This window comes from Numida meleagris, chromosome 5, assembly GCF_002078875.1.
Source record: "Numida meleagris isolate 19003 breed g44 Domestic line chromosome 5, NumMel1.0, whole genome shotgun sequence".
Taxonomy (NCBI): domain Eukaryota; kingdom Metazoa; phylum Chordata; class Aves; order Galliformes; family Numididae; genus Numida; species Numida meleagris.
The window spans coordinates 61,052,936-61,080,691 of NC_034413.1; the positions used below are offsets into that span (position 1 = coordinate 61,052,936).

The following is a 27,756-nucleotide window of genomic DNA, read 5'->3' on the forward strand; positions in this document are numbered from 1 at the left end:
TAAACTAAAACCTATTTGTAAAATCCAGATATATTCAAGCAGAAGCTCAATTCCTGCACCAAAAACCAATACAGCCTTTCGAGGAAGAAAATTAAGCAATGCAAACCAGTTTCCATTACTCTGAAAGCACAGCACTTGCTGTGCATAAGAGAAATGAAATGGAGTGCTTGACTTTTCTGAAAATGCACTTTGGAAAAATCACAGTACTCATTCCCCTCAAAACTGCAGCCCTCTTCTTCCCCAGCTCTGTGAAAACTGATAAAAGTTTAGGCCTAATTATGCTGTGATTTATAAATCAGCCTTCTGCTATCTCTCCCTGCACTTGTCACGTTCAATTTCTTCCCCCTTATTAGACCACTCTCCTCCTCGTTAAATAGTCCCTCTGTCTAACTTGCCAAAGAACTGCCAATGGGCCCCTCATTTTACAGAAGAATAGACCCTGCTTTTCCAACAGGAATGCGCCTCTAATGTACCATGGACACAGCACAGTGAAGCATGGTAATTTGCCTGTGTTAATGATGCTACTGCACAATGATCAGGAAAACAAAAATCTTTAATAGCTAAATGACACCCCATCCTCTGCAGCCTGTTGAATTCAAAACCACTGGAAATGAAACTCGATGTCCTCTAAGAGACAAGCTCAAAGTGCCTGCAATTTTTTTTTTTTTCCTCCTCTCCCTTCCCCTCCAAATTCCTGATCTGCGTGGAATCACTACAATGAATGGTTTGGTGCCAGGAGCAGGACATAAAAAAAAAAACACCAAGGATTCTGAAATGTTTTAGCAGTTTAAAAGCAAAGGATATTAGGAGGAAAAAAAAAATGACCACATACATATATATTTTTGGATATACTATACTACTATACACGTGCGTTACTCTCACCGCCCAGTTATTCTGCTCTGCAGGAGGGATTTGTTCAAAATACTACTCTTTCTGAAAAGGGGAAGTTGTTGTGGGAAGGACAGCAGGGCAGTCTGCATGTGCCATCGCTTAATCCAGCAAAGCACTGAGTTCTTGAGTGCCAAATCAATCCTGAAAAAAGCTTTCATCCCCAGTCCACATCAGAAGCTCTCCAATTCTTACAGTTGGGTTCTCCAGGCTGCCTAGGTAGGCAAAACACTGATTGCTTTGGCCAGCCAAGGCCTGGTTGCTCCAAGAAGTCAGTCTTCAAACACAGTACGTTAAGCTACACAAAGGGAGAAACTCTGCTCTCATGTTTGGCCAAACACGGCGGGCAGAACTGCACTGACTTTGATGACATTGTTTGGTGTGCACCAGAAGGAACCAGGTATCATAAGCAATCACATGGTGCACATTTGGTAATCTTCTGGCACTGCTGAGAGTTTGGGGAATAGCCTTACACATAGGTTTATGGAAAAGGATGGACCAATATAGTTCACAATATAGCTCATGTTAACCAACGCCAGGCTCCTGTGGCAGTTTCCAAGGGCTTCTATGACAGCTTCCAGTTGGCCAGTGGCAGTTTTGTAGATTTTGTAGCTGTGCGATTGGCATGCTTCACACTTTTCTTGTCCAAAACTTCTCCTTCTGGTACAGCTGCTCAGAACAGGAGTGGGACTTGAGTTCAGCAGGCTGCATCAAGGCAGAATTGCTGAGAAATGAGAACCAAGCCATTTTGTTGCCACATTTATCCATGAATTCTTCAATTCATGATGTCCCATGCTTAACAAAACCTGAGACAAGTCTCTTACTGCAATTAAGTGATTGCTTCCGCTTCAGAGCGTACGGTGGTCTTTTTTTACGATTATTCACCTTAGAGTTCATCAGTTGATTGCCTCATTGTCTTATGAAATTAAATGCTTATCACAGGAAAAGTTTAGCAACTTGTATTGAAAATAAGCACCCAAAGACTCTCTGAGTACCTGTTTATTCAATCTAGAGTAGCACTCAACGAAGTACTAAAATCTTTGAGACAGTGCCACACACTGCATGTTAAAAATTCCCCCAATTCTTGTATCCTAAAGCCTTTCTTTACTAGTGCACCTGCTTCAATTAGAAATTGAAGATACACGTTCCAATGGCCGACTCAACATTTCCTTTGCAGTAAACATGGCTACAGCGCTGGCAACAGAGCTTTGGGAAGGACACGAGCAATCAGCATTTGATTTCCCTTAAGGGCCAAATGATTTATTGTAATTTTAAGCATTTTCTGGATGAATAATTTTGATACCTTTCATCTTCAGTTCTTGTGGATCTTGCCAAGCCAAGACTACAACACTGAGCAGCTATTTATCGGCAAAGCCAAGGGTGACTCTCCAGAGTCTGAGGTTTGAGATCTGTCCAGGCAATCTCTCTCTGAAGTCAAGGGAGCCAAGGACAAACTCCAAGCTGTGACCCAGCACAGGTGCTTCTCTGGCAGGGCATTGCTCAAGGCTTCTTGACAATCTGAAAAAGGCATTCTGTCTTCCAGAGGCTGAGAGCAAAATAAGCCTCCTACCTTGGGACAACATTCAGGACAGCAGCAGAACAGACAGAGATGCTCTGCTGGGTACGGCCCTTCTTAAATGGGCCAGTGTACGAGAGCTCCTGAGAGCTCTCAGTACTGGTAACAAGGAGCCATCCCCCTCATCCTGCCAGTGCAGGGTAGCAGAAACACTGGAAGCAAAGACAGAGGGAGGTCACAGAGTAGGTACACTGGCCACAGCCAGCTTTCACTGTGCCCAGGCAGATTCCTGTGCTTCAAAGCCCTGAACCATTCAGGGATGACATCAAGAGTGGCTTGCTGCCATGGCTACATCTTCCTCTGCCACTGACTACAGCAGTGCCACAAAGAGAAGGCCAGAAAGACTGGAGGATCTGGCATAACACAGAGTTTCATCTCCTGGGGTCTCTCTTGATACCAAACTCTTAGTGTAAACACTATTGCTTATGCACAGAGTTGCTAACACCACTCAGCCCAGTGGGGTTGGTTCAAGGTCCTTGTCTTAACCAACTTAAGTCACATGAATGATTTCCCCTCCAGCTTTTGCAAGATGAGTGCACAGGTGCCATCATTACATTCATTAATTCTAAAACAGTGGTATTTCTTTCTCTTGCTACTTGCCAGGCAAACCACAGTTCCTCTCACTTTGTTTTGTTATTCACTCTCCTTTTAGCATGAGTTTTCCTTGGGCTTTCTCTTTTGATCTACTTGAGAAAAATGGCCTCCTCTATTGATTAAATTACAAATTCCAATGGCTGGTGATTGAGTTATATGATAACACCTGTCGAAAGCCATTGACTACAATTGAAATAAAAGGAAAAATTAGCACACTCTTTTATTACAAATGGTTTGGATGTTGAGTAGCTGACTGAATTAAATGGAGATTGAGCAGATCTGAGAGAACTGATTAGGAAAAACAATGCAGGATTCAGGGAAGTGCTACCAAAATGAACAGCTCACTAATTCACCTAAAGAATAGATGGAAACGGCTGAGGAAGAAAATGAAACCACATCTTTTTCAATCATCCAGGAATTCAAGCCCGGAATTGCACAAAAGCTTCCCCCTGTGGTAAGACCTGCCAGATACCCAACTCTGACACCAGCTGACCGAAGGCCAACAAGTACATGATTGGGGCAGCAGCCCCTCTGTTTTAATCATTCAGTTTCTTGTAGACCTTTTTAATTAGTGCTATCACAAGCAAAATAAGGTCCTTGGCCTTTGTTCAGTGCCTGGGAACCAACTCCATGCCAGCTTTTGGTAATGTATCATTGCATTTTATTCACTGCTCATCTACTCTAATGAGGTCTTTTTATTTTTGTCTGCTTGTGGCATTTCTAGCAATACTGACAGATGTCTTGGGCTTTCTTCCTGCAGATTAAACAACCATTATAGCAGCTCTTAAACAAGACATTAACCTGATAAAGCGAAGTGTCTAAAATGACACTCCCTATTTTAGAATCATATCATCTTCTATTCACTTCCTCACAACTCACTGCAAGGTAGAGTCTAGCAAAGTCTAACAAAGATCTAGAAAGAGTGTGAACACAGCAGTTAAAGAAAAGTTGCAAACATTATATTATATACTTACAGCCTCTGCATTACTGAAGTGTCATATCTGAAGTCAAGCACCAGGGAAAATCCTTAGTAACCTGTGGAAACATCAGGAAAAAAGTCATGAGTGGTTATTCCTAACTATACCTTCTATCTGATAGAGAAGGTAATTTAAGATCAAAATTTGACATTATTTTGGAAACAAAGTGTAATGAACATATTATTTAACCATAAAGTAGTGTAAAAACTGTTCTTAACGCTCATCTGAAGTCTGCTTCAAAACTTGCTTCATCTGCAATTCTTTGTCTTCACATTTCCTTTCTGCAAAAATCCGAGCCCACAGATTTACTAGCAGCAAATGTTTGTAGAAACAATAAATATTTTAACACACTCATTCTAACTTAACAAATTGTGAAACCTTGCCTGCGCACTCCTGACCGCTTCATTGTCATGGGAGAGACAAGGAATTGCTCTCATCCCAGCTTCCAAGCAAGAAATTTAGACCAGTGAGAAAGGCAGGCTGTGACCATGCACCCTCTTCCCCACTGCAGTGCTCTGCTTGGGGAAACGACCACCTGCACCAGCCATCTCCTTACCCCATCACTCTGCCTGAGTTTACTACATACTCCATTCTGTCAGCAGAACTGCTCCCCAGAGAAGTCAGGCACGGATCAGTAAAACCCTATTTAAACTATACAAGACAACCCAGGTGCTGCAGCCAGCTGAAGCCCACACCATTTGCTGTGGGTCCCACAGCAAGCCCCACGGGGCAGTCAGCTAGCATGCCAGCTGTGAGCAATAGCCCTGCTCTTTAACACCCTAGCAAAGCACCAAATTAACACATCTGCCTAAGACACATTGTAAAGGCTATTTTTTTTTATTTTCACCCACCTGTCCCATCCAATACCCTCAATTCCACCCTAATAAGTTCTCTTTTTGCTCTTGCAGCACCCAAAGCTTACCCTGTGGCTGAGCTCTTGGTGCTAAGCTGCGTGCAGCCCTTGGACGTGGCTGTCTCTGCTCCCTGGAACTTCCAGGCAAGAGATCAAGGAGCTGAACGTGTAGGCAGGGAAAAGACGGAGACAGCAAAAATCAGAGGACGCTTCTGCACAATGGTTTGTGAGCACAAATCCCACTCAGCCAGTAAGAAATGATTCACTGCGAACAGACTCTGACCCCGTTACCTATTACGCTCGACAGCCGATCTCACTGAAATCATTTATCTCGTTATTTACATGGCTTCCATCAGAGCAATGTCTGAGCATTCACAAACCAGATGGATTTATCCGCACCGCGCTCCTGAGAAGGAGCGCATGCTGTTAGCTCTACTGCACAGACAAGGAATGGAGGCACTGAAAAGGGTTTTCCTGGGGAAACCGCAACGTGATCTGCCAGAACCCTGCATCATGCTATGGGGCTCCTTGGGTTAAGGTGCTATACTCAGGGACAGGCCAAGGGCAGGCCCATCACCACTCCACTAAAGCTCATCAGAGCAGTGGGTTCTAACTAGCATGAGCCTTGCAGATAGGAAAAAGGAAGAAGAAAAAGAAAAGAAAAAGCCACAAAAATTGTAGCATCATCTGAAAAATGCAAACTGCAGTAACAGAGGAACCTGTCACCCAGTTCACTGGGAAGGCTGCAGCAGTTGTTTTCTACACTAAGCCTCATTTATCACCTTTTCCTAATTGAGAAAATGCTCCCACAGCACCTTCCTGCAGTGTTTTAGGACTGCGACACAGGTATGCACCCTCAGATTTCCTTCCCTCTCCTACCAGTTTTCCCCTGGGGAAGCAACCCCAGGAGATGGCTGAGGATGGGAAAGTTCCCATAGCTTCCGCCAGGGCTGAACCCTGAAGGTGGGAAACCCATGGGACACCTTGGGATGACAGATCACCTCGCAAAAGGACTCAGCCTTTATTACCGGTTTCCTCTTGCTCTTTAAAATGACAGCAGTGGAAATGCTTTCAGAGGTAGCTCAGGTGGCAGTTCAGAGACCATAATATCAGGTTGCAGGAAAATAAGATGCATCTGTGAGCTCAGACCTCTGGGACCTGTGGTCTCTTCTAAAAAGCAAACCGCCGGACAGCAGCAACTCTTGAGTTTGGTCACCCGCAGGATTTCCGGTCTGCAAACCACAAAACTCTGCACATAACAGCTTCCTTCTGGCCAGAGAAGAGAGGGTTCCCTAAACTCACCCTTTGATCTGCAAGAAACTGAGCATTCTCCTCAAATTACTTGTCAGGTTACCTCTCAAGTTACAGCATGAAGCCATTCCTATCTCTCCATTAAAGCAGCAGATAGACAGATGGGATCGTCTTCATCTTTCAGCACTCTGGAAGTTCCTCCCGCATTACTTTTAATGGAGTGCTCACAGCTCCTGCTCAGGTGAAAAGAATCAGACTTGCCAACTGCACTCAGTCAAAACCAGGGGAACCTCAGTTCTAGAAGTCCCTCTGCAGTGCTGACATTGAGAAGAAGTAGGATAATAGAAGGAGAACAAGATAAGACCCTGCAGAGGCAGAGAGCAAAGCGCTCGCTGCCCTTCCCTACAAACCTTCAAGCAATAGACTGGGGCCACCCCAGGAGCTGCATCTCTTCACTCCAGTAGCGGTTCAAGTCTAAGGCAGGGAGTTGTTATGGCTCTTTTGTAAATTAAAAAAAAACACTACGCGGCGGATGGATGAAACACCTTACCCAAGGTCCCTTGGGACGTGCACATCTGCAACTGATCCCACACTGCCCGAAACCCAGCCTGCTGCCCTTCCCTCCAGCCCATCCTAATTCTCTGAATTTCATGATGATTCAAAATTCTATTTTAAACCCCTACAGCTATGGGTGTGTGCAAGGAATTAAGGCTGAGCCAAGAAAATTTGAATTTAGCAGCTCGTGTTGGGATTTTCCTTATGTTCTTAGTAATAGTGAAAAACGGAGCTGCAAGGGTTTAACTTGAAATGGGAAAAAAAAAAAAAGCTGTTGGGTGTCATTTGGGTAGCGATATAAACCACCCCAAAGGTAGAGCAGCAATGCCTATGTTTTCTGCTTTCCAAGGAACCTGTTTCCTGAATGCTCCAGCGGCAGTCACCAGCCTGGCACAGCTCTCCCAAGCTTGCTGCTTGCTTACAAGCAAGGGCTGCTATGGAGCAGGAAGAAATGGGCTCAGAAGAGCAGCTGCTGACGTCTCCTGCTGCCTCCCATCGTAAGGGAAGTGGCCAGGCACAACTGCCTGTGGAGATGAGGGCAGCCAGGAGAGCCAACAGAGCTCGAGGACCACAGCCGTGGTTTACTGGTCAAACTGTGCTAAGCTCTTTAGGTAAGCTTTATTATTACAGATGGTATTGCTTGCCCTAGATCTAGTGACCAAAATGGGGTTACTCTCTGTAATCCTGCAGAGGCTGCTTACGAATCAGGGAATGCTTCACCTCCAGACACATGGCACCAACAGATAACAACGTAAATGGTGCAGCGTTTTACCATCAATAGGTATTTGTTTGGCTCAGGATACACAAAAATAGGGTAAGGAACTCTGGCCCTGAGTTAGAGGAGCCTTAGTCTTGGGGCAGCCGGATCATGCTGCCCTCTACAGCACTGTGCATGTAGTTCATACATCACAGCAGCGTGTAGGCTGGAGCTGCAAAGGTGGCAGTGAGCCACACTGTTCCTGCCCCTCTGAGCTGCAGGAGGAGCAGTTCTCTTGCAGAGCTGCATGTGCAGCATTTGTCCCCAAAGCCCCAGTGCTCCATCACCAAGCATTCAGCATCCACCTCACAGAGCCACACGGCAGGAAGGAAGAAGAAAAGGGCAGCGATGAGCACGCTCTGCCCCATCCCACCCCACTGCACTGGGCCAGCAGCTCACATGGGGAGCGGCACGCTGTGGTCTGCCCAGAAGGACATAAAGCAGCAGGGATGCAGGAGAATGGTCCTCATCCCTTAGTGCTGCCCCGTATCCTGCAGGCACCTGGCACCTCCCAGCCCTGCCGAAGTCACCGAGCCTTGTGGGGAACAGCAGCAGGACATAAAATCTGCCTCCATCCGAGGCTTTCCACGTTTCTCAGGCATCCGAGGGATGTCCTTTATAAAACATGAGATAAGTGCAGGCTTGTTTCGCAGGCCGCATATCTGTGCGGTTCCTTAGATACCAGCGAAAGCCTAAAGGCAGGTTTTGGCATCTGGTCCCTTCTCATACACTCCTTCAGAAAGTTAGTGCTGACTTTGACACTGACATGATGAGAAACGGGGAGGATCGGTGCCGTTCTGGGGAAGGCGCCAAGCCCTCCGTTAGCACCCCCACCCCGCTCAGAGCAAAACAAAGCAAAAAACAACAAAAAACAGCCCTCCTGTTTGCTACTGATTAGGCAGCCGAATTAAAACTGATGAAGTGATTGGATGGGATCCAAAGCTGTTTATCTGCACATAAATCACAGACATGCTTTACCCAGCCAGCATGGATTTACCGAGCTAGGGGAAAGACCTCTTATTCAGAATGCTGATTATTACAGCAATTAAAATATCAATGAAGCAAACATTTAGGGAGGAAGCTGCTAAGGGGCTCCTGGAGAAACAACTCCATCAAATATGAATTCATACAAACTTCTGATTAAAAATAAAATAAAATTAAAGAAGTTAGTTTGCTTCTTCTTGCTAAGTATATGGCATTAGAAAAATCAAGTTCTAAAGGGAAAGAGGTGCACATTAGCTAGCTGGACACGCTGAAGGAGATTACAAAGGAAGGCTGATACATATTTTATGATCGCAAGGGAATAAAAAAAATTTAAGAGGGATGTACTGTCAAACCAGACACAGTGTTAATAGCCAAAGTATATGGCATTAAGAGCCGCTCTTCCCACAGCTATTAATGTAAACTGAAAATTGTGAGCAGGCTGCAGCAAAAGAAAATAAATCACACTTTTTTTTTTCCTCCAACATGAAAATATGTGTTAAACAAATCCCACCCCCAGTGCTCACTCTGCACCCCAGCCCCCGACAGCAGGACAAGGACTGCCATCCCAGCAAGCCACAACTTCCAGAGACGTGAGTCAAGAGACAGCGTCACACTATTAATCGTGGCTCATTTATTTACACATTTTTCCTACTTATCAGAGTGATTGGCCTGGAGATTATCTCCCCCTTTCCCTTTGAGTCCTGAGAAACTATTTAGCATGGGAAATGGCTGAGGGGGGCAAAGAGGGGAGAGCGCCGTGTAGCCAAGTTACACATCCCAGCTGGAATTCGGGATGATGTCTTGCAGCTCCGACTCCTCCAGCCAAGTTTCATACAGGAAGCACGAGCACGCCAAGGGCGCAGTGAAACACACCGGAGCCAATAAAGAGCACTTGACTCCATTAACACGCTTACGCTATGGGTCCCATCATGAAACCCTCCGTCACCTTGCGACGTGTTTGCTCATGAGGTAGCCAGCGCCTTGCATGAGGAGAAGGTTCAGCAGCCAAGAGGATCCTGCACCGTGCACAGAGCACACAGGCAGGATTTGCCAGCGCAGAGCCCTTTCAGAAGAGGCAAATGCTGCTCATACATAAGGCTCAGATGGAAACAGTGGTCCTGGTGTCACCAGCAACATGAAGGGCAAACTGCTGGGCTTGGAGGGGCAGCAGAGCATCCCCATCCCTTATGGGTGTGTTTTCACCCACACACAACAATCTGTTCCAGCTGTGCTGCAGGACAGGAATTTGTCACCAAGCACACATCCAAAGGGGATGGCTCCAAGACTCTGTTTTTGCCTTCAGTGTTGTATTACTTATCTTTTTTCCCCAGTAACCCACGACAAGGCTCTCCTCAGCACACCTCGTGCTCCAGTGCCCCCGTGGCCTCACTGTACCAAGAAAGCAGTTTCGTGTTTAATAAATCCTCTTACATGATTAGGAAAAAGTTTCTAAAGTTCTCAGTTTAAAATTTTGTAATCCGTGCATTACAGCTCTGATGGTTACTTTAATGAGTTATTAGTAGCAAGAATGGTTTCACCCAGCTCAGAAATACCTCTGCTTCTGTTCTGGAGCAAAAGATAACTTCTGAGAACAGACAAATTATTTGACAAATTTGTCAACTACTCTGGAGCCCTCAAGATGAAAGGTTTTATATAAATGTTGTATTTTTTTTATGTATTTATATAAAACACTTTTACTGGACTGCTGATAAAAGCCTGAGCTACAAAGGAACTCTTTCCCCCAGCTGAGAAAAGGCAAGCTGCTAGACAAATCGGCTCAATCTCTGCCTTTCAAACAATATAAAGCAGTATAACTTTCAGGAGCAACACCTCATCTGATTTTTTTCCAGACTGCCTATCAGGAATCAAGCAGTAAGTAAACATTTGAAAAGTGTTCCTTGGAGAGCAAAGGTTTAGATTTGAGTCACAGTATCCATTGAAAAGAAAAATTGCTTCTGTGCATTGGGACAGTGCCTTCCCTTCTGAAAACTTTATAAAAAGAATAAACGGAGATAATCTTTTTACAAGGTATAGCCCATATGGAAATTCATTATTGCTTCCCTTTAAAAAAGTCAAGATAGCTCAGAAAGTGAGAATGGGGCCACTATTTAAAGAAAAAAAAAAAAGGCAGATTTCCTTATTACCATATCCAGTGAAATTATAATTAAGAAACCTTATCATGATCTAAAACAAAGCTTTTGTTGATGAGAACATGAGATAAACAAACGAGAGAAAGGCACAGAAAAACCCTAAATTACTAAGTGCATTAAATGCAGAAACAGGAGTATACATACCCAGAGACTGTTAAAAAATGCTTGCTAGAGCAACCCCAACACTACTGCTCCCTGCAGCCAGCATTTGTGTCATTAGCCCTGATCAGGCCTTACTCTGGTGGCACAGCTGAAAGGAATCTTTGCTCCTGCTTCACAACAGCAAAGCCAGACCTCCAGTGAAGGTGAGAAATTGGGAAGGGTTTACAGCAGGTCAGCAGCACAGCTAGGTGATGGGAAAACTCCAACCTATGGGCTGCTCCTTCCTAGGAGCTACTGCCCATTGCTTGCCATTTTCCTGATGAATCTTAGAATCATAGAACCGTTCAATCTGGAAGGGACCTTTAAAGGCCATTTGGTCCAACCCCCCTGCAATGAGCAGGGACACCTACAGCTCCATCAGGTGCTCACAGCGCCATCCAGCCTGACCTTGAATGTCACCGGGAACAGAGCATCCACCACTTCTCATAGAATCATAGAATAATAGAATTGCTCAGGTTGGAAAAGACCTTCAAGATCATGAAGTCCAACCACAACCCAACCATACTACCCTAACTCTAATAACCCACCGCTAAATCATATCCCCAAGCACCACATCCAAACAGTTTTTAAACACATTCAGGGATGGTGACTCAACCACCTCCCTGGGGAGCCTGTTCCAGCGCCTAACAACCCTTTCTGTAAAGAAGTTTTTCCTGATATCCAACCTAAACCTCCACTTGCGCAACAACTGCTCTCAGGGCAGTCTATCCCAGAGCCTCACCACTCTTACTGCAAAAAACTTTTTTGTTACATCCATTCAGTCTAAATCTCCCCTCCTTTCGTTTGAAACCATTTCTGCTTAGTTTGAAACCATCTTCACCAGGTTCACATTCTACTTTCAACAAGTGTGCATATACATACACTTTTTCCCTCATTAGAGTCATACTGAAGGTGAAAATTTGATCCTAACAGGGCTCCACTAAACCTACAGCTGCTTAGGAATTATTTTCTTTCATAGCTGACACTCCCCTTGCATTTGGTTTGATTGCATTGTGTAAGTGTGGCGGGCACTTGAGGACAGGGCATAATCTTGCACCATGAGCACGCTGCAACACTGAGACAAAGCAACCTAAGTTGTGGAGCCAGACAGAGTGCCCTGGGTGGTCGCACCAAGCAGCACACTTCTCTTTAACACTGATTAATTGGGGTGATTGGATCAGTCAAAGACTCACAGGGAGCTTTAGTTCATCACTTCTTCTGTCTTTGGCTATTCCAATAGAAATCCGAAGGGACAGAGGATCTTTTTAGCATACAGTCATCATTCTCATTAGCATTAAAAATATGAATATTAACGTGAAAGGAGTTTAAGGGGAGACAGGAGGTAAGTGCAAATATCTTCAGTCAAAGAAAATGCCCACTGCTCCTCCAAAAAGGACACATTTCTGCAACCTCCTCCATGCCTCTTCTTTGTCAGAGGACTCAGGCAGGGAGCTGCCTGCAGGACCGATACTGCCATTTCCCCTGGAACAACTTTGTGCGGACCCATACACTTTGCAAGGTTGCCCAAGGGGAAATGAATCACTATAATAAAACCAGATTGATTATTCTAGAAAATCCTTTGCTGGCTCCATAGTTCTACAAAACCATAGAGGAAAAATTTATTCATCTGTTAAAATGAAATAATAAACAAATCATAATAATGAAAAAAGAAAATGAAAACAAGATTTTCCATAAGGAAACTAAAAAATCCTTTGCTTTGTTCCAAATAGAAGCTCCAACTTCTGCTAAGTGGGCACTTTTCCTAGATTCAGACAGCACAAATTGGGCACAAACCATAAATGGTACGTTCCTGTGATGCTACAGTGGAAAAGTGACATTGCAAAGCAAACTCCTTGCAATGCTATTACTTACTGTGGGATATATTCTGAGACCAGACTAATCAAGTTCCGTTCACAATTCCCTTACCCATACAGCAATCACTTGTGCCTGTATGGAGTGACTGCCAAGTGTAGGTCCTGGCGTAAAATGAACTCTGGCTAACCACACCAACAGCATTATTCTCAGTTTGAACTGGTTATAACCAGGGCCTGAATTTGACCCACCTTCTTAGATACAATGCACTTCCCACTAAACAGCATCTGCAAAAGCTGCATCATCTCCCTGCACTGCAGCAGGCACATATTGTTCGTATCCAAATGATTGCAGAAACCCACCTTCTTCACAGGCTGAAATACAAGATCTCAGCTCCCAGCAAAGTCACAAGAGAAAGTCTCACTGAGTCCCATAACGGCACAGTTAAGAGAGCCCTGAGCAGTCTGGAAAACCCTTCATCTAACTGTGCTTCTTTGCCTTGTCAGAAATTACAAATAGGCTGTGGCAGTCTCAGAAACAGGCCAAGTCTTCCAGCTCCCAGATTTGTGCTTTATCTGCTTGACACATCCTCTCCTCGCTGGAGCAGGAGAAACAGAATGATCGGAGACCAAAACTCCTCCCAGTGAGCAACGTGAAAACGTCACATTTCAGCACAAGAGACATGTGTCACTCCTTTGCTAACTCACCAGCACAGAGGCCAGGTCCAGGACAAATGGCCCAGCAGCAATCCAAGCTCCGAGTCCCAGAAGGAAAACCTGTCAGGATGCTCCCTCTCAGAGGCAGTCCCACTGCAGCCTTCTCTGAACCCCTTGGACTCTGCAGGCTCCCTTCTCTGGCATGCCTCCTTGGCCTTCTTCCTTCTATTTTTCTCATAAGCTTGTTTCTGGATGATCTATCTAAAAAAAAAAAAAAGAAGAAAAAGCATTTTTTTCTTCCGTCATTAATAGAGAAATGTGCCTGAATTTGCCTGATGTTATAGAGTCCTCTTTGAGGAAGGCTCTCTCCACTTCTGTCAGGCCCTTCCTCTCTCCTGAGTTATGGGACTAACAACTTGGGAAAACAGCCCTTCATGGTCAGCATCTCCCCCCATCTCCCTCCCCCCCAGCATTTTTCAAAGCAACCTAAATGATCCCAAGCCTGGGCTGAGCATCCAGTCTGATATAGTCATCATCTCCGAAGGCCTCACTTGTCATCCATCACTGACTAGGACACAGAATCCCTGTTCAGTGTAAACGTGACTCCATTTAGTTTTTCCAAAGAAGGTTTGTTTACTTTCTAGAGGAGACTAATGAGTAAATATTATTTGGTAGGCTAGAATTTCATGAACACCAACTAGAATGAGGCTTTAGATCACCAGACGCAGCATAAACATATGGTAAAAAGTTTGTAATCATCCCCAAGACTACAGAGGCATCCTGCGAGGCAGCCAGGAAAGGAAGGGAAGTCAATTTGTGAGTCCCAGTGTAGAGCCTTAAACATAAAGCCATTCTTCCTCCATATCTCAGCTCTCAGAAAACGTAATTTTCTGAGTTTCTGCCTAGCTAGCAAATATCAAAAGCTAGCAGTTATCCGTCTCCAGTATCAAGCCAGTTACAGTTTTAATTGCAATTGATTTCTAAGCCTTCTCTTCTCACAGTCATTTTTTCTGCAAATATCGCTCCCACAGGTGCACTGCAGCTAAGCTACGCCATTCTCTCTGCATGTTTGGCACAGCATTTAAAAATCAAAGTGCCAAATTCCTCCGTGAACTACTGAGATGCAGCACTTACATATGCCTATCAAGTGCACCAAGAGAGAAGCCAAACTCTGACCCTACATAATTTGACGGATGACAACATGACAGTGCTTCTTTGGCTGGAGGAGAAGAGAGATTACTTTTAAAGCCTTCCCTTAATTCTTTGTGGCTGTATTACAAAACAAGCAATTGTAAATCTCCCCAAATTGTTTTAAACAGTACAAGTAAACTTAACAAAATGAGATACAAATGCCAACACTATAAATGTTTTTCAGAACGGAAACATCGGGCACCGTTACAATACCACTTTGGGTCAGCCCAGTCCAGTAGGAATTATAAGCATTAAGAATACACCAAGACCAGAGTCAGAGCAGAATCTGGCTTTTTTCAGCCTAAAAGAATATAAAATTGAAAGAAAGCCCATGAAAGAGTGCAGGGAACTTTAGGGAATCCCCCCAGGCCACCCCATATGCAGAGCTAATGACCGCTCTGCAAAGTGAGCTGCCGAGGAGTGGCATAAAGGATGGAGAATCTGCCAGGCTCTGACAAGCCGAGATAAAATGAAGAGAAACAGTTATAAAGAAAGACTTATTTTCCCTTGGTGATGAACTGCTCAGCTCAACTACAGTCCCAGAGCAGAGACGGGAATTAGTCTGTGGTATCTAACCAAAAAAGGCCACTGACACCCAGTTAAAGGAGTCAAGATACTGGAAACAAGCTCAAAGCTTTGCACAGGGAATTTTTCCCATCCCACGAAGCTTCTCCCATTTCACACAGGGATAAAAAGGAGCTCTTCTAGGGAAAATCAACTCAGCATCTGAAACCTAAGGAGTAACCTGATGGCCGAGCCTAAAAGCTTGAAGTTTAAATCTCCACACTACCTGACATAATTACAGCCTCTAATATTTGTCTTACAGATCTCAGCTGAAAGGTACGACCAAGAGTTCATGTGTTTACGCTGTGGAAAAAAGCCTGACCAGAAACCAGGCTTCCATCTGAAAGTTGCTGGTAGCTGGAAACTGGTAATTTCCTTTTTTCTCTTTCCCAAGAAAATCTCAAAGCATAAAGAAAGACTTCTCTAAAAGCAAGGTTTTGACAGGAATAAATTAATTTTCCAACCAGCTCTCCAACATATATCTACTGTAGCATGTAACAACAAATGCTTGTATGTAGGCTGACCTACTTTCCTCACAAATAGCAACACCACTTTATTTCTTTTTGGGACACCGCCCATTTTCATCTCTGATGATGTATGGAATAGAATCTACTGTCTTCTGTGCTTCCATTGCCAATGGCACAGACCCATGCCCTACGATTTTTCTCCCTTTTCAGTGTGTACAGTTAGGTCCCTCGCAAGCTCTGCCAATCTGATTATTATATTAACTTTCCAAATTACAGGAGATCACAATTTTACATTCATTTCCTGATCACTATCACAGTCCTAGAGAAACTACATTTATTTTTGAGCAGCTCAAATCCTTATGAGAATTCTGTTACTCAAGCGATCATCAACTGCATTGGACAATGCAATCCATTTCCATGCACAGAATCCTCATATTTCTCTTTATTTTCCAACGTTGCGGCTAGCGACAATTAGCTGTTAATTGGGATCCCTAGGAAACCTCATTAATTAGGTGCACCGTGCCTGTCAGCGTATTTAAAATATGGCAAGGAACATCAGCTGCATATTTGTGGCACAAAGAGATTAATATTTTTGTTATTTGCTTTTCTTCATCATATTAGACCCACTGATTGAAACACCAGCAAAGCTCCCTAAGTTCACGTGGCAATATGTTTGGTCCGCTTTTCTGAGCTTGAAGCCTTGTTTTTGATAAAGCCTTCACGGCAGTGCAGACGCAGGGCTGTTTGCAGCCAGCTCCTAACGAAGTGCTGTTGCAGGCAGGGAAGCATGAGCACATTTGCAGCAGAGAGCCCCGGAGGTGGTTAATTAAGATCAACCACTGCACCACCAACAGCCTTCAGGCCAGCTCCACTCCAAGGCAGCAGCTGGGGTGGAATACGGGCCTGGGTTCTGAGGAGACGCCGTGGGGGTGCCCAGCTGTCTCTGTGACAGAATGGTGAGTTGTCCAGGTCCCGTGCAGCCCTAGGGAAATCCCCTTGCACATCTTCCTGTGGCCTTTAAATCTCCTCCAGCACAACCACAGCGCACAACTTTTTGTTTCCTATTGTGAAGCCACAGAAAAACTAATTTCCTTCTTCACTCCTAGAGATGAAAGAAGGATCCTCCACATGTAATGACGCTGTTGTAGTGCCTTCATTCCAACATGGGTTATTAATACAGCTAATGGTTATGACAGCCGAGGCTGACAGAGCACCGTCGGTGAAAACCTGGTGGAAAGATGCAACGCCACACTTGCTGGATTCGGAAACTGAAGTATTTCTACCTAGTTTGTCAGAACTACCTCATTAGGCAAACGACTTCCCTTTCTGCCTGCCCTTAAACATCTGACAGTTTAGCCTCATTTCCAGCTGGAATTTGCCCTTTATTAAATTGCATTTGTTGTTCTTTGTGTTACTACTTGCACAACATGCCATCTCCTTTCCCTGGCACTTAATGACCCTGTGATATTCATCCTGCCATTGAACAAGTCTTTAGAGGAAGGCAGCTAAATCCACTCCCACTCGTCTATCTCTTAATGTGGTTATCTGCCTTCAGAGACCACCTTCTGAATTGGACAGCACAATGCTGGTACACAACGCTACAGGTGGGAGCTTACCAAAAGCACAGTAATAGATCTGTAAATACTCTGGTTGTGTTTCACCCAATGGGCCTGACTTTGCTCTTCTCAAAGGCATCACACGAAGAGATGTTTTGTTAACTTCCAGGAAAAAGGCTGGCTGCCTTCATTCCACATCTCCCACATGCAGGGCGTGCTTGCTGAAGGCTCAGAGGCTCTCCCCTGCAGCACCACAAACATGAATCACATGGATTACCCATCACAAAAAGCCATAGAATCTCAGTGCTGCCCCAAGTCCCATCGGAGAAGACAGAGGGCCTACAGGGATGCGGCAGGCACTGGATCATGCTGCCAGGCTGGGATGGAGTGAGCAACATGTGAGCCTTGCTGAGCCTGAGCCATGAGCTGCAGTGAATCAAAGCAAAGCACTGCGCATCACCAGTAGGGTTAGTAGAGCCCTGGGTTTTAGTCAAGCTCCCTCTCCCTTCACTGGTTTGTTTGTTTGACTTGGATCTGCTCTTCCACATGCATACACCTTCTCATTTTTCACGTGTAATTTTGATACAGCCACTTCCTTGCTTGAGTCTTTCCCTTTTTCTTTTTCTCTGGATCCAGACCCCAAACCACCTTGTGTTACAGAAAACCCCAGAGTAACGACGCATTTTTCAATGCCTCTGGTTAAGCAAATGCAATAAATGCGGAAGGGAGCAGATTTTGAAGTGAATCGAGGAAGCAAATGAGCGTGGGAACCAGGGTCCGAAAACCATTTGTGAAGCCATCTCTGAGCTACGGTGCTGAGGATCAGCTCCTGTATTTCAAAGCAGCACCGATGGGCAGAAGCAATAAAACTTGTCTGATCAGTTTAAGCACCGGCATCGCTCACAGGGCTTTCTGCATGCGTGCACATGTGCTCGCACAAACACACGCACTTATGCACCGCAGAGTTAAACCACCCAGATTTCTTCCATGATTACTTTGCCAACAGCCGATAAGCGGCCAGGAACCCACCTACAAGTCCTGGTTGCCATAAATGTGCCCTCTGAGGCGGCTTTTAGCTATGGCTTTTTCTAACCAAACTTCTATGTGTGTCTCTAGAGATGATCTGAGAATCTAAATAGAGGTATGCTTATGTACCCAGATGCTTATTTAGTTAGTTAGTCAGTTATTTTTAATTTTGGCCTCAAAGGCCCCCTGAGAGCAAAGCACTAGGGCAGGATCCCATCAGTGGGGCTGTGGCAGTGGGGTGAAAATCTCTCTGGTCTTAATTAGTCAAAGGCTCTTAAACTCCTGGAGGTACAAACTGCCAGAGGTGGAAATCTACTGACTGTAAGAAACGTGCCTCAGATAAACAGCAGGGAATAAAGCATGAGATGGCTCAGTGTTAGCTGGCTTGATGGTGTTTTACTTTCCCTGGATCTGCGGGAGAATTGTTAGTGTTCCTCCTTTATTTTTAATGAAAGTTTATAATGGAATCTCTCCTGTATAGTGAACTGGGATCCATAAAAACAATGCAACAGTCTATATATTTTTCTGGTTGTAATTTCTAGAGCCAAATTTACACAGGCTGTTTATAAGTCACTCAGCAGAAAGCAGAAAAGATTTCCATCTCTTTACCAAAAAGCAAAAAGCCTCAAAGCAAATGAAAACCAGGATTTTAAACAGCCGTGTGACACCCGTGGTGACTTACACCACATGCCCTGCAGAACAGTTTTCCTGCAGCTGGTGGAGCCTTATTTGAAGGTTAATAAAGAAGCATGATCTTTGGGTAATAAAGGCTGAGTCCATTACGAAGGAGACACGTTTGGACTTGCAAGGAATAAGGGGGAAGAAAAAGAGACAGGCAGGAGAAATCTCTATTGAGGACGCTACTGGCATCCCATAATTTGTAAAGCAGGGACAAGGGCTTCTTATGGGGCTTGTTACAACAGTACAAGGGGCAGGCAGCCGGAGAACAGGAGAAAGCAGCTCCCCAGATCTCACCCTGTCCTGAGACCCCATCTGTCCCCCAAACCCTAACCCCACTGAGGTACAAGACTCCAGCACAGAGCCTACTGCCCTCAAGAGGAATTTTGCTCAGAGTTAAGCCTGCAATGATTTGTCCTTACCGAGAGGCTCTGAAGGTTTCCACGTAAGCATTTGAGGAAAATGACTTTCAGGATCCGCTCTGCTCTGCTCCCTCGGTCACTTTGGCAGCTCCTCCTGGAGGGCACCGGAGCTGGCACTTGGACAAGCCATCAGCTAACAGGCTAACAAATTATTGATTCGCTCCTCACTTTGAAGCAGACAACAACCTACTCCTCAATGCACTGCATCCTTCAATACCTCCCTCCGGAGCAATACCGTTTGTAACATTGGCAGCACGGGGCACTTCCATCTCTCAGGCCTGACAGCCGGAGGGAACGCTGCGCTTTGCGAATGTTCTTTTACCTTCAGGCAGTGCTGACAAAGGGAGGCTTTTGCACAGAGCCTGGCTTTCCTATCCACACCTAGACACAGCGAGATGTACGTGCAAATGTCCAAGCACACATACGCAAAATTGATTGAATTGGGGATGCAGAGGGGTCCAACACAAAATGGGGTTAAGAGCTTGTTTTCCCCAGTATTACAGTGTTAAGAGGCAAATACACTTTCCCATGCGTCATGCACTTAATGAGCTCCAGACTGCAGGATACAGGAAGATCTTGACATTGGCTAGAAGAAACAAAATGTTCAAAACGATCTGGATACGTTGAGGCACTTCATCATAAAGGGCTCATCACCATATTGAATATCAGTTTGTGAAATTCCTGTCATTTTTCTGCAACTCCCAGCAAGGTGTCCTGAACTTTCCCGTTTTCCCCCTGCCTTCTCCACCTACTAGAGATGCAGTTTCTCATTTAAGCCACGCGCTGGAGAAGCCCAGGGCTGGGAATGAGGGCACTTGGAGGGGTCCATCCCGGCTGCCCCTTTGGTACCCAGCAGAGCCAGGAGCTGAACCCAAGAGCTGCACCCTGCAGCCTGACTCACACCAGGACTACAAGGCGTCCCTTGGGCAAACTCTGCTGGCTCAGAATACAGATAAATCCAGCAGCCCATCTATTCTGCATGGAAATGCCTCCTCTGCACCTTGAATCGATACAGTTCTCTTGCGAATTTTTCCTGCTGTAGTGATTCTGAACAGTCATTCAGCCGACCCACCTAAATTGCTCTGAAAATGATACTGTGCCTTATCAGGCCAATGATCTACAATTTTATACCTCCCTAAACACCTATTTACCAACAGCACTATAAACCTTGTTAAGGTTATTGTGTCAAATTCTTATGCCATTTCCAAGGGTGTTTTGGAAAATACCCGTTTTATCAGAAACATTAATCAGCAAAAGAAAATATTTTTATGCTTCAGCCACTCCTCTTCTGATTAAGATTGACATAACAGAGATTTCAAGTGTGTGAGAAATATTCTGTACCACAAATACTTTTCGTCGTCCCCATACTGTATTGCAGTATGTCCCAATTTTCAAGAGTCTGCTTTGCTTTAGATAACGTTGCCAAGTTACTAAAAAAAAACCCTCAGCAATGGGCTGCTTGCATCCCAGGGTCGTAATAACGTATCCTGGTGACACTGAAACATGGAGATGTAAACAATGAGGAGACAGAAGGACGCTGACCCAAGTGGCTGAGTTTAAAGCACTGTCATTCCGGAGCAATGCGGTATTTATACCGTTGGACACACTATTGCTATAGGTGCTTGCGGAACCAGGTGCCAATTTTAGCATTTCTTACATTAATTTGCAAACGGAGTTCGTATGCCAGGCTCGTTATAAAAGAGAGACCTCTAACAGATGCAGACTCATATACGCTGAAGAAGCTGAAATAATCACTCCTAGCCCCAAGGCAGAGGAATAGAACATTTGTTTTCAATATTTAAATTGAGTAACACCACAGGACAGCTCACGTTAATACAAACCTATATAACAATGAGCAGAGGACAGCACTGAGACAGACAGCTCGCCTGGATGGATGGTTCATGGGTACAAATCAAGCACTAGCTACCATTAGCTGCGGCAACACTTTCGATCACTGACTGATAGCAAGACAAGGTGGATCCTCTGTGCCTTTTATTGGGCTGATACATAAGCTGTTATGCATGAGCCTCCAGGCCAAAAAGTCTCCTGGGGGCTGGCTGCAGATAGAACACTTCTGGCCCAAAAGCGTCCCGCTGCTTGGAGCCAGCACAAAGCCTCCACCTCTGTCCATTTTATCTCAAGCAGCTGAAAGCAATTGTTAGCAGCCTGCTTGTGACAAACAGTCACGGCGACAACTTGCACAAACCCGGCGGCCCGACAGAAAAGTCCTCACCACTAAAGTGCTCTGTTTGCTTTCTGCGCTATCTTCCCAGGGTATTTATAGAGCACAGACACTGGGACGTTGCAGCCCAGCCGTGGTGACACTGGGAGCATGTGAGCACCTCAAGAGGGCTTTCAGCAGCACCAGGACTGAAGTGGTCAGACAACCTCTGGCAGCTCTTTTCCCCGAGCCAGAACAGTTTGGGAAGTCATGTCGGTTCTGCTGAAATTGTGTCTTGAAAGGGAAGAAAGGAAGGAAATAGGAAAAGTTCGGACAATGGCAAAACCAGACATGGAAAACTTCAAGAAGCATTAAATGTTCTGAAATAAGGTTTTGCTTCAGCTTTTTCTGTATTATGCATCCGAAAATAAACTTTTCTTGAAACAAAGCCTTTCTGTGAACCCCAAACAATGCTTTTTTCCCCTCAGAATTTCCTTTCCAGCTTTGAAGTTTCTAATCAGAATAAAAGCAAACACTAAAGCCCTACACAGAACACGGCTTTTGTCCATCCCACAACCCACAACTCAGACTCCATTCCTGTCTATAGGGATAAGCTACTGGAGCCCTCTAAAAAACTCCATTCTGTGCCTCTTGGTATCGTTTTTTAAATATAAACTCAATGGGTTAGCAAGAAATGAAAGCAGGTAGCCCTCAAGCATACACCAGACCACATTTCCAGACAAGCCACTTAGAAGCGTAAAGCTATGAATAATCTGGGCATAGTTCTCCTGAAAAAGGCAAATTAATAAAGTAAGAAGGGAAATGGACCCAAACACACGCTGCCCCGGTGACAAAGGCAGTGCCGGAGCATTGCTGTCGCATAGCCGGGCTGTGGCAGGCAATAACATTCCTTCCCCAGAGGAACCTTTGGGTTTATGACAAATCAGGGATGATGCTCAACAGCTAGTTGATGAGCTCCACAACAGCTGCTGGGGTCTGCGTGCCACTGCAACACAGCTGGAAGCACGCAGTGCCACGGCATTAACGGGATCATAATTCAGGGCTTGCCAAGCACTGAGCATCCCTAACTTTTTCTGATGAGTTATTTGTGCCCATAATCAGCTGTGAAACTCTTTAGGAAAGATGTTTTCTGAAAAGGAGAATTTATCTGAAAAGGAACCCCCTGACATTAACAGAGCCGTCTGGTCTCAAAGCCTCCACAAATCAGGCTCAAATCCATGATGCAATCTTAGGGAAGTTAAATGTTTTCCCAGTGACTGAAATTTAAGGAGTTTTTAAGAGAAGAAAAAAAAAAAAAAGTCAAACAAATGGATGAAGGAACCTTTGTCTATCAGAAAGAACAGCATATGGCTCAAGCAGCTCCAGTCCCTCCAGCTCTGCCCAAGAGAGGCTCTATCTGCTGCACTGCTCAGAACAGCAAGCACTGGGCCCTTGTGCGGGGCCAGCTCTGCTGCGTACCGTACAAGAAAGTCCCTGGCACAGCTCTCAGCTGAGAGATTGCTCTCCTCTGCATGTTGAGTGATAGCTCCGGCCGGGGAGGGGAACATCTCCCAGCTGGTGGTGGAGCAGCATCGCTGTTGTCGTCAGCGTTCCTGGAACCGGGCTACTCCACAGCTGCTGTGTGCTTGGTGAGCCCGTGAATCAGTGTGCATAGAGGGGGAAAGCGGGGAAAGCAGGGGGCACGTTCCTGGCTTTGCCTGAGCACATGAATGATCGGCTCTCAGTCCAGGATTAGTCATTCGCACATTGCCACGCTGACCACTCCTTCCCGTTTCACACATGCCGAAGGCATCTGTCTTCAAGAATGACAATTAAATAAGAATCACTGCCTTCTCCTGCATTATATCAATGCCTGGAGCATGAAAAGGGTGGAAAAAACCAGCAGAACTGTACTCTGATTTACACTGAATGCCATTTGTATTTTTAATGGATGTCTGAAAGGAAAGAGAATCCATGGGATGAATATGGGGGGCCTTTATCGTCACAAAAGGAACAGAAATACAAGAAAAGAGCAGATGGGAGAAGGATGAAGAGAGAAACAAAGTATTTCAGAGAAGTGAGTTTTAAAGCTGTTGCTTCTTGGGCGTTTCACAGGTTCAAATCGTGCAGATGTGCTGAGGAAGGAGGGGATGCTTCAGCAGCCAACACAACAGAGCCTTCCTTGCATCTGCAGCTCTGCTTCTGCAGAAGAGCAGCAGCAGCAATCTCCTTCCAGAGGTTTCTACCACTCCACAGCTGAGCCCTGTGCGCTGCTCTGTAACAGCCTTTTAGGCATGATGAGGGCAAGACTCTGCTTTTAGCAGGTCTGATTTTGCCAGCATTAGAGGAAAAGGTCTCATCTTAGAGGATCCGAGCCTGATGATGTGCTTTGTCTCTTGCTGAGGATAAGGGCAGAGCCCACACAGACTGCAAAGCCACAGGCAGAGCATCCCCAATAGACTTCAGCTCCTACAGCCGTACCAATGAATGACTGCAGGGAGCCCATTGGTGCAGAAGACCCCCCCAGCAGGAGCAATGATGCTGAGAACAGCTGTATTAGCTGTATTCTCCAGGGACAACCTGTAATGACTGCACGGAGCACAAACTTCTCTTACTCTCCCCACGTGATGCTGCAGACACACCACGCTGAGCTCAACCGGTGAGGAAAGCAATCAAGCAGAACAAAACAACATCCAGCCTGGCCATATCATCTCTTCGAGCAGCCTCAGTGGTATTCAGACTCTTTATTTCTTTGTACATAATGACCGATCAGGAGAAACCATCATTTTCAACTCTTGATTGTATCCCAAGTCTCGTACCATCTAGTCATTTCGTCAAAGCGTTAGTTCCTATAGTTACACAAAACCAGCTGCTGCTCCCGGTTCCTAAGGAAATGAGACATAACCTGTGGTCTGTCTGCCTCTTCCTCCTAATAATCAGGGTACTTGAGGACCAGCTTTAATCCAGACCAGAGAAAGGTGGCAGCTTCAGGGATAAATAGGATCTTTCTAACATCCTGAACACAAACTCTGGAGAGGAGAGAGATCCAGCAGCTCCAAGAAAGGCTGAAATGTGAACTCCTGCTAAACCACATAAGCAATAGCCTTATAAATGACAGCTAACTGCATTCATGAGGGTTCATAGCCAACCTCAAGACATGAATCTGTAAGAAACCAGGCTTAACTTCTCCCATTATTCATTCAGAACTAAAGACGGAAGACTGACAATTTGAACCACACATGGTTAGCCTCCATCCCTACAAAATACATAAGTCAGAACAGAAATAACCCTTAGCCACTTCTCCAGTTTCTCAGCTCTGTAAGACAATTCAGACCTCTCAAGGCCTGATCTCACAAGGGCTGAAAACCAGCCTAGCAATATGATATTTGGTCCAATGACTGCAGCTTAACTGTAAATAAAACATTAGACACAAGTGTCTGAACTAGGGTAGACATGGCTCTGTCTAGCCCAAAAAAATCAAAGCCAAAAAAAACCAAACCAGTCAATTTATTGCACCCCTCCCCTAACATAAGGCTCAAAAAGCATTTGTTTCTAAGGATCGTTAAATGAATACTCATGAAAAACAATTATTTTCCTAAGAGCTATTTTACTTCCCATCACTAATTCAGCTTCTTTCAAGTGCTGAAGAGATGTGTGTGGGAATGGTGTCCCTCTTGTGCCTTCCTGTGCCACCATCCCACCATGGTGCTGGAGCAGAGCACCGCAGCACCCTCTGTCCCATCACTGACTGCCTCGGGGACAAACCCATCCCATATGGTTGGGACAGATGGCAGCAGTGATAGGTCTGGCATTTCTGGTAGGTACTGCATTAACCGTGGTTTAAAATGCTGGTATTTCAAGCTTCCTGAGCAGATCTATCATCCGGCTCCCATTTACACTGTCACTTCTGGAGGGGGCACCCGCAGGGAATCGGAGCTCTGAAAATGTCTCCGTGCAGACAGGGCCGGTGAGGCCTCCTCCGCACAGTGATTTACTTCACTGCAGCAATGAAAATTCCTGTCTGGAACCAAGTGCCTGACTGCAAACTTACCACAGCTCCGGGGCTAGTGGAGTCAAAAGGTCACCGCATTTATTTGTTGCTCTTCCAAGATCACTTTCCCATGAACTTGATGGATTCTCAAATGCCTCCTATTGCACAGAAGACTGTGATTAATCTGAGTCTTCGTTAAGTCTGGGACCAGCAGTTTTTCTTCAAAAACTCGCACTTAAATTCACTGGTCAGCTTTAGCAGTTTTAAAAGTGATCAATTAAATTAAAATATATAAAGGTCTTCTTTTTCTATGCGAGTACAATGCTTGTAGAAAGCAAATGACTCGAGGAGCTCTCCTTAATGTAACACATTGCCCAGAGGTGGCAGAATTCTGCATTCAGGATGCTCTCTTCTTCCCTCCCCTACGCTAAGACACAGAAAAAGTGCCCTGCTCCCAGCCCTGCTCCTGGCCATTTTATAATGCTGCATGGAAAGCTTAAACTTTGTGTCTGTTTTCTCAGCTAATAAAAAATCGCTTCTTCCTGTCTCTGAATTATGGTATTAGTTAATTATTTCATTTCTTAGGTAATATAATAGAACAGAGTGATTGTATACAGTCTCTCCTAACTTTCTCATCTTTATAAAGCTGCAGGTCTTGGAGCAGCAGCTTCAGCCAGAGCTCAGCTCACACCCTTCCTCCTCACTGCTCCGATGGTGGGCTTTGTGCATGAGCTGGAGGTTTTCATCCCCTCTGCTGATCCCTCTGCGAAACAGGAACCCTGACAGCCACATCCCCCAAGTTTGTCAGCCTTCTTTTGCACCCCAACATCTCAGACAAGTTGGTTTGGAAGCAGCAACACTGATGCTACCATGGGATGCAGGTGGGGTGCCCCTGCCCTACTGCGGCCACCTCCATAACCCCAGCTCTCCCTGTAATCCCACCTGGCCTTGCACTGCCCCTCCAAACTTTGTGCTGTCCCCCCACCAACCCCAAACTCACAGCAGGACTTCGTGCTCTCCCTGTGCAAATCACTCAAACTCAAAATCTTTGCTTTTCCTCCCACCCCCCCATAGGACACAATGCCTAGTCCTGAGATTGCATTTCCACCCCAAATACTCATCAAAATTAATAAGGCATGAGGTCTTATATGCTAAAACGGGCACGTTCCCAATGGGAAAGCAGCAGTCCCAGAGCTCTCAAGCCTGGCAGGAAACTCTGGCTTTCCAAGAGCCCAGAGTTATGTGGGACAAGCTAAATGATGCTACTCAGCAAGTTTCCCAGAGAAATACAGTGAGGGCCATGACACGGCCAACAAGGCTAAAAATATCCCAGCGCTTACCCACACTCTACATACTGCTTCATTTAATGTGCCATAATTACAGCTTTTTGCACACACACAGCTGCGTGTGAGGTGCAGCACCAGCAATGCCCAAGAGACATCGAAGCACGGTAGGAGCAGGCAGGCAGAGCCTTGGGGCAGCAGCAAAACAAGTGGAATCTCTCAGAAGGGACACTCTGCTCAAGGGGCTGTGGGAAGCAGGAGTAAAATTTGCCAGTTCAGCCAGGTCCCAGAAATTTGGTGAATCCAACTGCTTCCAGTGAGTAAATTTCTCTCTGAGTTCTGCCTACAGATTGTACTTATTGGAGTCTGTAAAGCATCTGTTTAAAGCAAGGTCTAATTGGAGATATTTTCCCTTTGATAAGGTGATGGCATCAAATTCTAGGGTGCTAAAAACCAGACCAAAATTGAGAGCTGAGTTGCTGCAGGATTTGCCTGCCACAGCAAGCCAGTCCTGTGGATCCCAGTATGCTCTTACTACACGAAGCTCTAATGGCATTGAACATAGCTAAAGGATGGCAATTATGTTTCAGGAGCCAAAATTAAAACCTTCAAGTGCCTTTAAGCAAACCTTACTGAAACCCCTCCCTTTGGCCCTTGAATTCCCATCTGGTAGACACTATACCCTTCACATAACCCCTGGCTGCTGATTAATGAAACTTGGCAAAGGGCAGCAAAGCCATGCCAAAGGCAGCACAAAATCCCAAGTTTCTACAAGTCCCAGAGGTGAAAATGCACAGATGACAACAGCATCTTCCAGTCATTCCCTGCCTTCACTTAGCCACAAGTTTGAGATGAGAGCTATCAAACGGGCTTTGCTTTATTCTCTGTGTTCCTGACAATAGCTCCACATTCACAAGCAATCACAACCATCTCCTGTGCACAATTACCAGCCTTTATAACCTCACATTGTCTAACTTCCCACTGCAGACCACAGCTCCAATCAGACACTACGTGCATTTTCAGTAACTTTTCATGTAGTTGCCTGGATCTCTGGCTCCTGTAGGAAACCTGGTGTCTGCAAAGTTAACAGGCATGAAAACATTGGATACGATTCTCACGTAAGCTAAAACTGAGCTTTTTGGATCATTAGTGTTCATAGCACCTAATCAGGCTACTGCTAGAACAGTTCACCCTTTATGTTCTGCAGATACTGGCTCGAGCTG

General features: G+C 45.3%; 1 protein-coding gene across 5 annotated transcripts in view; it reads right to left on the minus strand.

The window, feature by feature from the left end:
* SEMA5B (semaphorin 5B) overlaps positions 1 to 27,756 on the minus strand; it is a 254,626-nt gene that overhangs the window by 172,775 nt on the left and 54,095 nt on the right. For all 5 annotated transcript variants that reach the window (XM_021398000.1, XM_021397999.1, XM_021398002.1 and 2 more), the window contains exons 2-3: positions 13,246 to 13,455; positions 4,033 to 4,093 (exon numbers count right to left, since the gene is read on the minus strand). The gene's annotated coding sequence lies outside the window, so the exon portion shown is untranslated. The remainder of the gene's footprint in view (positions 1 to 4,032; positions 4,094 to 13,245; positions 13,456 to 27,756) is intronic.